The 14,840-nt window shown below is 40.7% G+C and overlaps 1 long non-coding RNA gene across 1 annotated transcript; it reads right to left on the bottom strand.

Moving 5' to 3' along the window:
* Positions 1-2,202: 2,202 nt before the first annotated feature.
* LOC307064032 lies at positions 2,203-12,566 on the bottom strand. Its single transcript, XR_013811271.1, has 2 exons — positions 12,447-12,566; positions 2,203-2,553 (listed from the first exon to the last, which is right to left on the bottom strand). It is a non-coding gene; the product is annotated as an uncharacterized lncRNA (long non-coding RNA).
* Between the last annotated feature and the right edge of the window lie 2,274 nt (positions 12,567-14,840).

Here is a 14,840-nt window from a genome sequence, read left to right as displayed (position 1 = left end):
TACATACCAACTAGTAATGTAACCTTTGTTTTCATTCCTGCCCACCTCTATTAGACTGTGAGTTCCTGTGAATGTCTCTTCATCTTCATATACCTAGTGCTCAGCAGTCAGCCACATGGTAGGTACTAAAATATCCTTTAATAAACACAAATGCTTTGACTCTGAGAGATTAGCATCCTTTCAACTGCACTGAGGACAAGCAAGTTGACAGTCTGGAACTTGAACTTTGAAAGCAGATCAACCAATGGAGTTCTAATCCCAGTGAAGTTACTTCTTAGTTTAGTAGACTTCCACATGACATAGCTTCAATTTCCTAACCTATACATGTGGATAATGCCAGGCTGTTTTAAGGCTCACCTATCATGTCTGTAAAGCATCTGGCACACACAAGGTGATCATAAATGATGGCTATTACTACTATTATTTCAACATGATTTTCAACTATAATACATTCAGTCCCCTACATATGAACCTTCAAGTTGCAAACTTTCAGATACGAACATGTGTTTGCATGTCCAATCACGTTAGTTCACATGCCAGGTGTACACTGTCATGTGCGTGCATCCTCTACAAGTGGTTGTGCTTTCGTGTACTCTACTGTACAGTACTGTATAGAGTTCACTAGTACAGTATCTTTATTTCAAGCCCAGCATGTCCGGAAGAAAGCGAAAAAGCGGCACTGACGTAGCTGGTACTGCTAAGAAGCGCCAAGCGATACCGATGGAAACAAAAGTGAAAATTGAGAGAGTGGAGCGACAAGAGGAAGAAGAAGTGACTGAAGAACCGAAGAGATTCATGACACAGGAAATGGCAAGGGGATTTTCTTTATTTGAGGAGGCACTGTTAGTTTTTGATGTACAGGACCTGAACGTAGAATCATACACGAAGGTTGCAGCAGTTCAGAATGCAATCCAGTGCTACCGTGTCATCTATGACGAGAATAAAACAGCTACTACCCAAACATCACTGGATCGTTTTTTTCAAGAGGGTAGACAGAACTGAATCCAGCAAGGAACCAGAACCTGCGTCATCAACGTCAGGCATGGGTGAAATTGCAGCTTGCCCTCCGTCTCCTATTGCTGACGGTCCTTCAGCTCTACCATCTCCCACCTCCTCTCCCTCCTCCAGTCAGTAACTCTTCTTGCCTGTTCACTCGATGCCAGCCCCTGTATGCCAGCTGTTGTATTGTACTACTGTACTTTTCAAGGTACTGTACTGTAAGATTAAACATGTTTATTGTTTGTTTTTTATGTATTATTTGTGTAAAAAGTATTATAAACCTATTACAGTACAGTAATATATAGCCAATTGTGTTAGTTTGGTACCTAGGCTAATTTTGTTGGACTTAGGAACAAATTGGACTTACGAACACGCTCTCAGAACGGAGTTCATTTGTATGTGGGGAATTTACTGTAGTTGGCTTGATTTCACTGAATTGGTATAACAAACCACAGTTGTACCAATTACTAATAAAAAGGACATGTTTTTCTTACAAATATTGATTATATTTGAGTAAAAGGTGACCATTATTTCTACCGAGAGGCTTAGGGCCCCAAAGACACAAAGCATGTTGAGACTCAAAAGCTTCAAAAAGAGAACTGTTCTATACAAACTTAGTTCTTAGTTCTAGTTCTTCAACTTAGCATCTTCAGTTTAAGATGTGTGAACATAAATTGTAAGTTTGGACTTTTATAAATGTTAAGTTTAGCCCACAAAGAATCAACCAATAAACAGGGCAAAAAAAAGAACTGGAACGGTAAACTAATACTGAAGTAGCTAGCGCTCCAATTATATCAAAGATTTAAATTAAACCAATTTTAGAAGAATTAGTCAACAACTCTGAACAAGACAATTCACCCACACGAAGGGGGAAAAAACATCTAAGAACAGCTTGTGACTCAGCCTTCACTGCTGTAAGGGGAGGGTTGGGGGAGCTGGCTATTTGGTCTATTCTTCTGTCTCATATCAGGACTAAATACTAAAGCAAAACTATTTACTTGAATGAGAAGTATAGAGGGAAAAAATTCAGGTAGATTCTTCAAGTAAAATATCACCTCTTTGAAATAAAGATAACTTTCTAAGTTTTGAAGCCATGCAAGAAAACACAAAGGAAATAGTAAAAATTCATTTATATAAGTATTTTAAACTTCTGTTGAAAACAAAATTAAAAGATATACAATTGGAAAAAAATCACAACAAATATGACAGCCATTATTTTTAATATACAGAGAACTACTAAAATAATGAAAACAAATACATAGACGATTTTCCAAAGAGGAAATAAAACTGGCTAATAAATGTTAACATCACTAATAATCAAGAAAATACAAATGAAGTTTTCTTTTGTTTCTCCTTATAAACTTATTTTAAAAACCCTCAACAACAGACACTAGATAGTAGTCAGGGCTAGCAAACATGAGAAGAGATGAGTACTACAGACATACTCATGGGGGTGCAAACTGGTAGAGCTCTTCAGAAGGCAGTGTGAAAATATACAGCAAGAATCCTAACAACGTTCTTATCCTGTAAGTCAATAATTTCACTTCTGGAAATCTGTCATAAGGAAATAATAATAAATGTGGGAAAGACTTTACTTACAATGATATTCACTGCAGTTATTATTAGTTACTACACAAAAAAATTGGAAATAATATGAGCATCCAATAATGGGAGAACACACTGAGCCAAGTATTATGCTGCCACTTAAATTCATAATGATATGTAAATTATATCTCAATAACCTACTTTTTAAAAAACAATTTCAGCTAGACCATATAATCACCTGGAAACTGGTTATCCTCTTATAACTTACGATATACTATAAATGTGTATTTATCATTATTAAAAATAACAGCGGCTAACAATCACTGAATACTTACCAAATACCAAGCCTGACACTCAGGTCTTTACTTGTTGTCACTGTTATCTCATTATCATTGATATCATCATTATCAGGGCCATCCTAGAAGTCTGAGGCCCAGGGCCACTCACCCACTGTGAGGCTAGCCCAGGATAAATCACACTTTAAAGGAGGTCTCAGTGTAAACATTTTCATAGGCCCCTTGAGAATATTAAAAAAAATAGTTTGAAGTTAAATTTTAATTATTTCAAAAAAGAAAGGTAGAGTACCCCTGACCCACCCCCTCCCTGCAACCACAGCCCAGAGCAGCCCCAGCTGACCTAACCAAAAGACAGGTGTAATTATTACTGTTACATTTATTGAAAAGCCATTATGAGATGGTCACACTAAACATACATTATCTCTTCATCCTCATAACAACTCTAGGGATAAATATTATTATGAAATCTCCACTTTTTAAAGAAAAGAAAACTGAGGCTTAGTGAGATTGTTACACTCACAAAGCTAATGAAAGGCTAAGTTGGAACTAAAACCCCAGACAGCACAAGCCATGTTCCTAACTACAGTGCTGTATTGTAAAACATGTACAAAAATATATATGCAAAAACAAAGAGAAAAGAGAGGGTGGATGGGAGACACCAAAATATGGTTGTCATTGGTTGTTGGACTTGGAATAACTTTTTTCTCCTACTTTTTCTCCCTCTATTTTACAAAGTTTCTTCAATCAGCATGCATTATTTTCATAATGAAAAAAAGTTTCAGTTACATGATGGGACATAAAGAGGAAAGAAATCTGAAAAAACATCAAATTAATTGACAAATAAATTACGTTGTTAATATAAAAAGTGCTCACTTGTTATTCTTCTAGATCAGCAGTCAGTATACCTCAAGATTAGGCTAGTGGAACAAGAGAATGTCCCTTAGTCTCTTATCAAAGCCAGAAGAACAGAAACGTAATGAACGCTGGAGAAAAAAGGAGTTGAGATCTTATCCAGTGTGCTGACAGCCAGGGAAAGGTGTGCAGGAAACCCAAGTCTCCACAGACAAAAGCTGCATGGTTCCTTCTCTTCCCAAGCCCAAGGCTTCTACTTCCGGCAAAGGCTGCCAGTGGGCCTACCCCACCAAGTCACCAAACTTCCCTGGGCATTTCAAGATCTTACCAAGTTTACACCAGGACCCTCCAACTTCCCCTGTCTCCTCACACTGAAAAAAGGGGGAAGTCAGAAGAGAAACTGAACCCTGTTTTATAGCAGAAGAAATCTAGAAGGAAGATTTAAATATTCTGAACACTAGACCAGGTATGCTGGGTGAAAGAAGAACTTATTTCATCAGGCTTTCCCAGAGGCAAGGTTGATAATCCTCAAAATCACTCTAAATAACTTGCGGTTCCCAGAATGGGGAACTTCCACATCTGTTTTCACTCGGTTTTAGTCACTGGGCCCTCCCTCTCTCCCTCCTTCCCCACTGGCCTTCAAAGCTCAGTTCCAAGGTTACTTCCTCAGTGTAAGTTTCTCTATTTTACATACTGGGAAGGTTGATTTCCTTCTTGATATCACCAACATCATCATGAGCACCTTCAATTCAAACCAACAAATCTTTAGAGTCATCAGAGGTATAGCACCTGTATAAGATGTGTAAGTGCAGGGAATACACAAGAGGAATAAGACCAAAACTGAGTATTGCATGTAAGTGCTATAGGTATAAAGAAAAGACAGAAGATGGGCACCTAACTTTGCCTTAAGACTAGAAAGTTGTTAGATGAGTAATCCCAGAGGAAATGACTCCTAAACTGAGTAATGAAGAACTAAACAATACGTATCACGCAGTAGGCTAGGAAGAGAAAACAGATTTTTAGGGATTGGGAGCAGAAATGGTCAAGGACACAGAAGAAAAAACTGTTTGAAAATTTAAAACATAATGTCAGAGGACTTTGTAAATGGAGCTAATAATAGCACTTACATCACAGGGGTGTTGTAAAAATTAAATGAGTTAATAAATATAACAAATTAGAATAGTGCTACACATGATTACTACATAAATGTTAGCTATTATCATTATCATTGATAAGAATCAATTTACAAAACTAAGAAACAAACTTGGAAAAAAATTTACACCTATAAGCAAGAGTTAATATTCTTCATATATAAAGAATTCTTAGAAATAACCAAGAGATGAACATGCCAATGAAGTGAGAAAAGGGCAAAGACAAATATTTCTCAAAGAAAAAAAATTTAAGTATAACCTTATTAATATTCAGAGAAAGAAAAATTAAAATAAGGGTCTTTATCAAATTATTAGATTAAAGAAAAAAAAAGCCAGTGTTTCTGAGGATGTGGGGAATAGGACTGATTACATCTGGTAAGAGAACACCTTGGTACTGACAAGTTTTTCTAGAAGACAACTTGGCAATACATTTACATGGGCCTTAGGAAGTGTCCATACCTTTTGATCCAATACCACTGCAACTACTAGAAATTTATTCTAAGGAAATAATCATAGACGTAAACACAGATGTGGTTACAAGGATGTTAACTGTGGCACAATTTAAAATAACAACAAAAAAAACTATAAACTACCTTAATGTTAGAGAACCAATATGAGACAATGATATGAGCACAGTATATAGAGTCAGACTAAGTTCATAACCTATTGCTGCCACTTATTGGCTGTGGGATCTTGGGAAAATTACTAAACCTGTCCTTGCTCAATTTTCTCAGCTGTAAAATAAATAATAAAAGAACAGCTCTTATAGAGAGGCTAAAGACTAAATGAGCAAAAATATGTAAAGTGTCTCAAAAGTATTGATAACCAGGATATAGTAAATGCACAATAAATATTAGACATTATTAACATACCGTAGTAGCAAGGCAATATTATTTAGCCAATAAAAATTATATTGTAGATAAATATATAATAAAGTAGAACCATGGTTTTTGATAAATGCTAGTAAGCTAAAAAGCAGATTATATAAGCAGAGTATATAATTCCATTTTTCCCAAAGAAAAATTTCTAGGAGGAGATATACTAAAATATTAACACTGAACATTTCTCCCGGTAATATGAATTAGGGACTATTATTTTCTTCTTTCAACTTCCCTGCAGCTTTCCAGTTTTACACAAGGAACATGATATTACTCATCACAATAAAAATGGTACAAACAAAAAGTCTATAGAATTTAAAAACAAACACAACATAGCACTTTTAGAAAAAAACAAATTAAGGTATCTATTCTAAACTATTTGATAAATCTCTGCTCTAGGTTCATATTGTGCCTGAGGTTTTTTGTTTTTTGTTTTCTGGCTTAAGTTACTAGAAAATAGAAATATTGAGATCTGCTGGGTCCAAACCAAATAGTAAATGATAAACATTTCTGTTAAATACAATGACCTGAAATACTATTAAATTTACTCATAAAATGTGTACAATAATCCTTCCCCAATCTTGAATTCCTTAATAATTTTGAATGAGGCCAATTTCCTTCTCTCAATTTACCCTCACCCACCTACCCACACATTCCCTAGCCTCATCTCCTACCTGACTTTTCTCCATGGCACTTAACAAATTCTAACTCCTAGACATTTTGTCTCTGCTCTCCCGTTTTGTTTTGTTTTTTTTTTGCGGTACGCGGGCCTCTCACTGTTGTGGCCTCTCCCGTTGTGGAGCACAGGCTCCGGACGCGCAGGCTCAGCGGCCATGGCTCACGGGGCCTAGCCGCTCCGCGGCATGTGGGATCTTCCGGGACCGGGGCACGAACCTGTGTCCCCTGCATCGGCAGGTGGACTCTCAACCACTGCGCCACCAGGGAACCCCTGCTCCCCCTTCTTGAATACAAGTAGCACAAGGGCCAAGGTTTTTGTGTATTTTTTTCACTGTTTATATTCTCAGTGGTTGGGCCAGTTCCTGGCATGTAGACACTCATTATTTGCTAAAAGAATTAATTCAATACCAAGAATTACAAGTGATTTCTGTTGGGTTTAACTTTTTAAAAAGGAAAGACAGTGTTTGAGAAAAAAGAAAAGAAAGTTAAAGCAGGTGGCAGAAAAGGTGGGAAGAGGGGCTTTTTTTTTTTTTTCACTGAAGCCCCTGGAAAGACAAAGATGGGGTAAAGTCAACCTAATGAGGAAAGCAATAGCAAAGATGGATTTAAGAGAGAGCTGCAGCATGTACTTTTTCAAAATGGGATTACCACCAGGTTACAAAGATGATAAAACCCAGGTACTGGAAAGTGGTGTTCAGAAAGTTTGGGGTTATCTGCCTCTAACCTAAATGACTCTCTCCATCTCAATCATCCAAGTGACTTAGCTTTCCAGGACCCAGTGGAACCCCGGATCCTGGAGGTAGGAGCTAGTGAGCTGGAAGAAGAAGGCAAAAACTCCAATCAGAATCATGGAATGAAGACCAGACACCAGAAGAAAGGAGAGGTGGTGAGGGAAAGCCTTCCAATACAGGTTGTCTAAGCATTTCACTGGAACTTTAGCAGAGGGAAAGCCTAAAATGTTTCTCGCGAGGTGAACAGAGTAAGGGAAATGAAATCTCAAGTCTTAACCGTGGCTTCTCCTCTACAATTCCGGTTTTTAGGGCTTACCACAAAGTTAGAGAATGAATGCTACACAAGTGTTCCCAGCCTGCATCATTCTCAGCAAACTTCATTAATCCTGAAGTTCTCACTTATATTCACCAAAAAGTATCTCATACTTACTAAAATTAAAGACACCTAATGTTACATAAATTGAGAAATTATTAACTTGACCTACTTAATTCTTATATTTAAGCAGTCATTCTTAAGTGTGAAGGAGGAGTGGTAGGGGGGTGAAGAAAGTGTCCAAATACGTATTTTAAGCAAAAATGAAACGATAAAGCAAGTTATCAGTGTCCTCCTAACTGTCGGAGCAAACCCTGCTGGGTCCTTATCTGTGTGGACTCTGCAGTTTCACACTGCCACCGTCCTTGATCATTCTTTCCCATTATCAACCTCACACTAGCCAAGCACTCCTCACACTGAAAAGTAGAAGTTATTTAAGCATATGGATTCAAAGACTTTGAAGTAATAATCCAAAGCTGTTTTTCTTTTGCAGATATACAACATTTTCTTCTTTCAGGCTATGTTTCCCCATCTCCCCACCCCCCACCCCCAAATTAAGAGGACTAAAAGGGCAGATTCTTTGTTGGGAGATGGGATTGTGGCTAAATTCTACTCTATTTTCCAGCCTTCTTTTAGGAATGTTTTGATGGTAAGCTTAAAAATTAAGGGCTAATCATCATCAAAAAATCTACAAACAATAAATGCTGGAGAGGGTGTGGAGAAAAGGGAACCCTCTTGCACTGTTGGTGGGAACGTAAATTGATACAGCCACTATGGAGAACAGTATGGAGATTCCTTAAAAGACTAAAAATAGAACTACCATACGACCCAGCAATCCCACTACTGGGCATATACCCTGAGAAAACCATAATTCAAAAAGAGTCATGTACCACAGTGTTCACTGCAGCTCTATTTACAATAGCCAGGACATGGAGGCAACCTAAATATCCATCGACAGATGAATGGATAAAGATGTGGCACATATATACAATGGAATATTACTCAGCCATAAAAAGAAATGAAATTGAGTTATTTGTAATGAGGTGGATGGACCTAAAGTCTGTCATACAGAGTGAAGTAAGTCAGAAAGGGAAAAACAAATACCATATGCTAACACATATATATGGAATCTTAAAAAAAACAAAAAAAATGGTTCTGAAGAACCTAGGGGCAGAACAGGAATAAAGACGCAGACGTAGAGAATGGACTTGAGGACACGGGGAAGGGGAAGGGTAAGCTGGGATGAAGTGAGAGAGTGGCATGGACATATATACACTATATACACTACCAAATGTAAAATAGATAGCTAGTGGGAAGCAGCCACATAGCACAGGGAGATCAGCTCGGTGCTTTGTGACCACCTAGGGGGTTAGGATAGGAAGGGTGGGAGGGAGATGCAACAGGGAGGAGATATGGGGATATATGTATATGTATAGCTGATTCACTTTGTTATAAAGCAGAAACTAACACACCATTGTAAAGCAACTATACTCCAATAAAGATGTTAAAAAAAAATTAAGGCCTAAAAAGCTAATTTCTTTTCCAGTTACTAGGTTAAAAAAATTTTTTTAATAAATAAAAAATAAAAAGGAGACTAAGTTTAGTTTTGAAATTTCTCATCGACAGAAGTTGGAATAATAACAGGTAACATTTATTAAGCACTTACACTGAGCAGAAGTCACTGTGCTAAGCACTTTATATTATATACAACAGCACTATGAGTTGGTAATGTTACTTCCCCCATTTTACAGATAAGGAAACAGAAGCTTAGAAAATTAAAATAAGTTGCTCAAGGTTGCTATTTAGTGTTGGAGCTGGGAGTAGGAGGCTTAACTTGAAAGCCTGTACTCTTATCTACCACAGTTAAGATAAAAATAAATAAAATTTTCATTGAAACACATAAAATGAATATGTATTAGTGAAGAAAAAGATCTACAAAACATGAAACTGTTGCTTAAGTAAAACAAGTTAAATGTCTGCCATCTGGTATTAGATCCCTAAATGTCTCAATTTAGGGATAAATAGCTTCACAAATAAATAAATCATTCAGGGTCCTGATACAGCTGTGAAATTAATTTTTAAGTGAATCTCTCAAAATAATACATTTGCAGATGAAATATGCTGCCCTCTTAGAGTTTTAAAAATACATTATCTCTTGATGTATTCACTGCCCTACTTCTATTTCTGCTCAGTTTCCTCCCCCCTCCCCCACTTCCTCTCTGCCTTCAGATCCTTTAAGGCCCGTTCAGTTCCTCCTTCTCAACAATACCTATATGCACACTCTTACTCAATAGGACTCTAACATTAGTCGCTATGCTCTGTAGTTAAAGGATGATAAAAAGTCAGGAATGAACTCAAGTAAAAGATACAGCATTTCTGATGCATCTCCATCTTTAGAACTATTCTTTTACAGAACTAATCCTAAACATGATTTTTCTACTTCATACTTGGAATCCACCTTTAACAATTAACACACAAAAAAATTTGCCTTTTTAAAGCTTTTCTTCATAAATAGTTATTCCATACATTTTTCCATAAATAAGGTATTGAAAAGATCAGAATATAAAAAAGAAAAACAAGAAAAGGCACTGTTGTATGGTAATAAAATACCACATTTTGAGAAATGTAATTAGTTTATTTTGAATCATTCCTGGAACTTGTTAATATAAATGCTTTACAAGTAAATATAGTATATAAAAATGCTAGTTACTTATCGATGGAATAATATGTACTTTCATTCATCTACTCAACAAATATTTATTGAATGCCCAAATAAGCTTTTGTTTTTGTTTTAATTTCTGAACCAAGATGAGTGTACCAGATAAGGGAACAGGTGCTGAAGTTAGAAGGATCCTGGTTTGCAACCTGGCTCCTGTACTTACTAGCTCAGTGACCTAGAGCAGCTCAGTTAACCTAGAGTAGTCAGTTAACCTTCAGGTTAACATTTCATTTATCTATTTGATGGGAGGGAAAGAACTACTCATAGGGTCTTTGTGAGCTTCAAATGATTATATAGCACAGCACAAGGCCTGGCAGGCAGTAAGTGCTCAATAAATGACAAGAATGGTAAATACATTTTAATACTGAGGAAAGTAGCTGAAAAGGGAGATGGCCAATAATGGTCTTTTTGTCTTACTAGAAAGAAATTTGTGAAACTGTATTAAAGATACAATAAAATAAAAATCTTAGGGTTATGTAAGAAAATTTCCACTTTAACAAAGGGATATGATAAGTATATAGAGTGAAAAAACTAAAAATTAAAGATAAGGAAGAAAGAAAGAAATGGGTAAAGGAGATCTTGAAAGCTGCTGAGTTTGGGTGATGGATGTATAAGCGGTTCCTTTTACTATTCTGATTTTGTGAAAATACAAAAATGTTTTAAACCATAATTCCAATCCCAGCACATGCCTAACACATTTCCTCATATTCAGGAGAGATCAGGATTTTATCCTTGAGATGTGCTGAACTAACAATAGTACCTCCCTGCTCAATAATTCAGTACAGGTCAAGTTTTCTCAGACAATTCTACCTTTCGTTATAAAGGTAAACAAAAGGAACAATTACATGCATTAAAGTATAAAATGCAAACTTTTCTGAGGCTCATTAATACTACACTAAAACAGCAGCCATGCACATTTTTTCCATGTCCTCCAAAAAAACCACAAAATTGTCTGTCCTTAAACGAAGCTTTTAAAAACAACTTCCACCTTACATACTTTTGAAATAATAAAGGATATATGTCAGTCATATCTCAGTAAAGCTGGGGGAAATAAAGAAATTACAAGAAAATCGTAGGCACAGCCAAAGAAACTTAGCACATCAGAATTGCTACTATCTTTAAATTTTGAGGGACGTCATTATTAATTTATGTAAAGGTTCTACTTTATGTTTCTAGATTGCGTTTAGGTTTTACCACTGATTAACAACATAGCAAACAAGCACAGGGAGAGAGGCAATTAATTTTCTTAAGAGGCTTAACCTACAGAGTCTAGGCTACCTAAATTAAGCTGACTGGGACAACATAAAATTTCAAGGCACACCTCGCCTATTTCTGGTTAAGCAAGTAAACACTAGTAAAAACAAACTAGAGCATTTAGTAAAGCAAACATTTTTGTGTTAATCTTAATTCCTATCACAAAGCGGTTGGCTCCATCAAAAATATTCCTAATTCCTAAATAATACAAGGTTCAAATGAAGCATACTTGCCATCAGCAATCATTCGACGATAAAGCACAGGATTAATAAATCCAAATACAGCATCTTTCTACAAAATGCAAAGCCATCTGCAGTTTCAGCCCTCGGTTTACCCATTCACTATGCATATGCAGGCGTCTTTTAAAAAAAATTATAAAAGCAATAAACTTTACTCTGGTCCAAGAGATTACATCTCTCCGTGCTTCCTGTACACCCTGGGAAGTCAATAACGCCAAAGTCAAACTGTAACATGTCCCAACTTTGGTTTAAGGTGAGCAGTGGACGCCGAGCATCCGCCCACTGGCCTCTCGTGACTCGGGCTACTTTGACGCACCGGGATGCGGCTCACCTGACATTCCGCACCAACCCTTACCAAGAAGGAAAACCAACTCCGTGAAAATAAAATGGGGCTCCAAGGAAGCATGCGGGTGCCCCTCAGGGCTGGCTCTCTTCTGCCCGCACCCCGAAAGCGAGGGGGGCACGCCGCCCCCGGCCCGCCGCGGCGTCCGCACCTGCCAGAAGAGGCCGCGGCCAGGGGCCGGGGCTCGGCCGTGAGAAGGGGCAGCCCGGCCCCGGCCCCTAGTCGTCAGCCCTGGCCCCGCCGCGGGGACAGGAACCCGGCGCCGGAGGTTTCCGCCCGGCGCCGCCAAGCCCGCCAGGGGCCTAGCTCGGGGGCCGCCCGGGCTCCCGAGGGCCCGTCCGCGTCGTGCGGGGCGCCCAGCCCGGCCCGCCAGTCTCCCCGCGGCGGACGCCGCAGCGTCCGCACCTGCCCCGCGCCCTGCGGCAGGCCCGGCAGCAGCTTCACCCACCTGGCGCGCTACCGCGCCTCACGCACGTCACAGCGCGGCCCCGCGCCCCTCGGCACCAGCGGCGCGGGCGGACGCCGGGAGACCCTGCCCAGCAGCCGCAGCCGCCGCGCCCGCTTCGTAGTCAGGCCGCCGCCAACGAACCTGTTGCGCAGCCTGTCACGGCCGCTCGGGCTCCGCGGCGCCGCCTCAGCCCCACAACAACATGGCGGCCGCGGCCTCCGCAGGAAGCCGGGGGGCGGGGTGGGAGGCGACGGTCCGGGCGGCTGATTGCCCGCCCGCTGCCGGGCACCGACTCCCCCACCCTCGGGAACCCGCAATTGGCCCGGGCGCGGCTCCTCACCCCCAGAACCCCAGGGCAGCGGACCCCGCGGGCCTGGTCCTAGTGCTCCGCTCTCCCCTCGGGGAAGCCCCGAAGCCCGGACGCGGCAGCCCTTCCTGGAGGGGCGCCGACCCACCTGGCTCCTCCTCCGCGAGGTGACATGTTGAGCCTGGGTGGTGCTTTTCCCGCCACCGCAGACCCCACAGTTTTGGAAAAGGGCCAAACGGTGTATGGTGCGTGCCTGCGGCACCTCCCGTGGCGCTCTCCCTGGAGCCTTCTCACTCACTACAGTATCTTCGCCGACCTGGGAGCTCGATTCCCCTGGAATGGGGAGTGGGGCGGGAAGAGGTTGTTCCCACCCTTGCTCATGGGTGTGTTACAGGCCTTTCCCTCAGGTAGCGCAGAAGGACTCACCGTACGCAACGGTCGTCCATGCAGCGTTCCTCACCCTCCTCCATCGCAAACAAAAAAAGGCAAGAAAGGGGCCTTCCAACCCTCATCCACGCGCAGAGCAACTACCCCGTATACTCTGGCCGAGCAGTAAGAAACTAGTCACCTCTCCGTGAACTCCACGACCTGCGGGTCTGCGGATGCTGGACGTTCTTCCCCGCCTGATAGCTGCCTGACAGGTGAAGCTCAAATTCAGTGTCTCTTTTTTCTCCCCTTTCAGCTCCTAGTCTCTTCGCAAAAGACTAGATAACACAAGTCACCGCCATTTATGGAGGTTTTGCCCTTGACACAGCGCTCCTACAAGAGAAAGGCTTTTTGTTAGTTGGGGTTAGAGGAGTCGGTGGTTCCTCTGGGCATAACAGAGTGGGGGTCCGAGACCCAAGAGTTCTGTTGGCTTTCAGAGGCAGGGGCGGGGCTGGTCCCATGTGCAGAACTCATATCCCCATGACTTGTTGGAAAAGGAGAAATCTGTGCAGATCAGATGATCCCATGGCTTGCTTTCATTCTACCTGTTGGGGCATGTGAAGGTAGCAAGGCTGGCTTGAGAGGCATGACTCCAAAGCCCAGGCCTATCTGAACTAGTCAACCAAGTATATGAGGAACTTAGCAAACATCAGTGATGATAAACAGGCTTTTCCCGCTCTCACACTCAGTGTTTTTCCTAACTCTTGGGTTTGGACCTGACCAAGGCCTGACAGACAGGTCCTGAGCTTCAGTGACACAGAGAGACCTGAGTCCTTTGCATTAGCCTAGGAAGTCCTTTATCTACTAGGGACCAGTCAGTCTATTCCTTATCTGCTGGGGACTAATCAGTCTGCAAACAAACCACCCAAGCTAGAGATAGCACTCTTGAGCACATGGTCTCATTCCCATGACAGACATCACCAGTTAATTGTGATTCCTTTCAGGGCCCCTACTTCAGTCCAGGCCTCTGAATCCTTCTCAACGTAGTGCTCCAGAGAGTTGGCTTGTAAGGTGAAACCTGTTTTTAATTCCCGATAGGCAGATTGTTAGCCAGTCTCCATTTCCCTCCCATCGTTTGATCAATGTCATTTGTGTTTCTGAGTTCTGGACCTGATACAATTCACCCTGAGTCCTCTTTCTTTCTGAAGAGGAGCCAACTCCTTGGCAAGACAAAAATGAACTTTATAGAAAAATGAACTTTATAGAAAGGAATGGTTATAAAGAAGTAAAAAACATTTTAAAAGTCTTCATAAAATAGACCAAAAAGCTAAGAACCTCTGATGGAAATTGAGGTCCTGAATACAACTGGGAGCCTATAGTACCCCAAACACTAAAACAGGTATATCCCAGCATTCCATTCAGAGCTCTGAGCCCAGTTTGTCCATCCTATCCTACTCTTCAGCATTGATGATTCACCTCCACCATCCCAGGTCTTTGACTTCCTCTTCTCTCCATAGGGCACGCCTTGGAACTCTATCTATAATTTCTCTCCTTAGTATTTCCCAAATCCCACCATCTCTTCTTTTCATCTCCAGCACCAACTGGAAATCAGATACCTGGAGGAACTAAATAGTACCTAAGGCATATAGATGTACCTGCCAAGTCTAAAGAAGTTTAGGAATTATTGTAGGGTGAGAAGTTAGGTAGGGGGCTAGGTATGT

Source organism: Hyperoodon ampullatus, assembly GCF_949752795.1.
Source record: "Hyperoodon ampullatus genome assembly, chromosome: 15".
Classification (NCBI taxonomy): Eukaryota; Metazoa; Chordata; class Mammalia; order Artiodactyla; family Ziphiidae; genus Hyperoodon; species Hyperoodon ampullatus.
The sequence above is the reverse complement of the archived record's forward strand: the minus strand, read 5'-3'. Positions and strand labels throughout refer to the sequence as shown.